The following is a 2,500-nucleotide window of genomic DNA, read 5'->3' as shown; positions in this document are numbered from 1 at the left end:
GTTATAGTTCAGGTTTTATTTAGACTTAGGGTTAGGGTTAGGGTTCGGGTTAATGTTCACAGCAATGTTGGGATTAAGTTTAGGGTCAGAGTTAGGGTTAGGGTTAGGGTTAACCATAGGGTGAGGGTTAGGTGTAGGTTTAGGGTTAGGCTTAGGGTTAGGGTTAGGGTTAGAGTTAGGGTTAGTGCTAGGGTTAGGGTTAGGGTTAGGTTTAGGGTTAGGGTTAGGTTTCTGGTTAGGGTTAGGTTAAGGGTTACGTTTAGGGTTAGGGTTAGGGTTAAGGTTCTGGTTAGGGTTAGGGTTAGGGTTAGGGTTAATCTTAGGTTTAGTGCTAGGTTTAGGGTTAGGGTTAGGGTTAGGATTAGGGTTATTGTTCGGGTTAGGGTTAGGGTTAGGGTTAGGGTTAGGGTTAGGGTTAGGGTTAGGGTTAGAGTTAGGGTTAGAGTTAGTCGTAGGGTTAGGGTTAGGGTTAGGGTTAGGGTTAGGGTAAGGGTTAGGTTAGGGTTAGGTTAGGGTTAGGGTTAGGGTTAGGGTTAGGGTTAGGGTTAGGGATAAGGTTACGATTAGAGTTAGGGTTAGGGTTAGGGTTAGGGTTAGGGTTAGGGTTAGGGTTAGGGTTAGGGTTAGGGTTAGAGTTAGTATTAGGGTTACTGCTAGGGTTAGGGTTAGGGTTAGGGTTAGGGTTAGGGTTAGGGTTAGGGTTAGGGTTAAGTTTCGGGCTAGGATTAGGGTTAGGGTTAGGGTTAGGGTTAGGGTTAGGGTTAGTGTTAGGGTTAGGGTTAGGGTTAGGGTTAGGGTTAGAGTTAGGGTTAGAGTTAGTCGTAGGGTTAGGGTTAGGGTTAGGGTTAGGGTTAGGGTTAGGGTTAGGTTAGGGTTAGCTTAGGGTTAGGGTTAGGGTTAGGGTTTGGGTTAGGGATAAGGTTACGATTAGAATTAGGGTTAGGGTTAGGGTTAGGGTTAGGGTTAGGGTTAGGGTTAGGGTTAGAGTTAGTATTAGGGTTAGTGCTAGGGTTAGGGTTAGGGTTAGGGTTAGGGTTAGGGTTAGGGTTAGGGTTAGGGTTAGGGTTAGGGTTAGGGTTAGGGTTAGAGTCAGGGTTACGATTAGACTTTCAGGTCGGGTTAGGGTTAGGGTTAGGGTTAGGGTTAGGGTTAGGGTTAGGGTTAGGGTTAGGTTAGGGTTAGGTTAGGGTTAGGGTTAGGGTTAGGGTGAGGATTAGGTTTAGGGTTAGGGCTTAGGGTTAGGGTTAGGGTTAGGGTTAGGGTTAGGGATAAGGTTACGATTAGGGTTAGGGTTAGGGTTAGTGTTAGGGTTAGGGTTAGGGTTAGGGTTAGGGTTAGGGTTAGGGTTAGATTTAGGGTTAGGGTTAGAGTTAGGGTTATGATTAGGGTTTCGGGTAGGGTTAGGGTTAGGGTTAGGGTTAGGGTTAGGCTTAGGTTAGGGTTAGGTTAGGGGTAGGGTTAGGGTTAGGGTGAGGATTAGGGTTAGGGTTAGGGTTAGGGTTAGGGTTAGTGCTAGGGTTAGGGTTAGGGTTCGGGTTAATGTTCACAGCAATGTTGGGATTAAGTTTAGGGTCAGAGTTAGGGTTAGGGTTGACCATAGGGTGAGGGTTAGGTGTAGGGTTAGAGTTAGGGTTAGGGTTAGGTTAAGGGTTAGGGTTAGGGTTAAGTTTAGGGCTAGGATTAGGGTTAGGGTTAGGGTTAGGGTTAGGGTTAGGGTTAGGGTTAGGGTTAGGGTTAGGGTTAGGGTCAGGGTTATGATTAGAGTTTCGGGTAGGGTTAGGGTTAGGGTTAGGGTTAGGGTTAGGTTAGGGTTAGGTTAGGGTTAGGGTTAGGGTTAGGGTGAGGATTAGGTTTAGGGTTAGGGCTTAGGGTTAGGGTTAGGGTTAGGGTTAGGGTTAGGGTTAGGGTTAGGGTTAGGGCTAGGGTTAGGGTTAGGTTAGGGTTAGGTTAGGGGTAGCGTTAGGGTTAGGGTGAGGATTAGGGTTAGGGTAAGGGTTAGGTATAGGGTTAGGGTTAGCGTTAAGGTTACGATTAGAGTTAGTGATAGGTTTTGGGTTAGGTTGGGATTAGATTTATTATTAGAGTCGGGGTTAGGGTTAGGGTTAGGGTTAGGGTTAGGGTTAGGGTTAGGGTTAGCGTTACGGTTAGTGTTAGGGTTAGGGTTAGGGTTAGGGTTAGGGTTAGGGTTAGTGCTAGGGTTAGGGTTAGGGTTAGTGTTAGCTTTAGGGTTAGGGTTAGGGTTAGGGTTACCATTAGTTTTCATTATAGGGTTAGGATTTTGTTGCGTTGGGACCAGTGTTATGGTTCGATTTAGGGTTAGGGTTAGCGATAGGGTTAGGGTTAGGGCTAGGGTTAGGGTTAGGATTAGGGTTAGGGTTAGCGTTAGATTCAGGGTTAGTGTTAGAGGTAGGGTTAGGGTCAGGGTGAGGTTTCAGTTTACGATTCACAGAAGGTTGGGATATGGTTTGGATTTGGGTTAGGGTTAGGGTCAGTGTTAGGG

Source organism: Sturnus vulgaris, chromosome 2, assembly GCF_052056855.1.
Source record: "Sturnus vulgaris isolate bStuVul1 chromosome 2, bStuVul1.hap1, whole genome shotgun sequence".
NCBI classification, from domain to species: domain Eukaryota; kingdom Metazoa; phylum Chordata; class Aves; order Passeriformes; family Sturnidae; genus Sturnus; species Sturnus vulgaris.
This window is presented reverse-complemented; position numbering follows the sequence as displayed.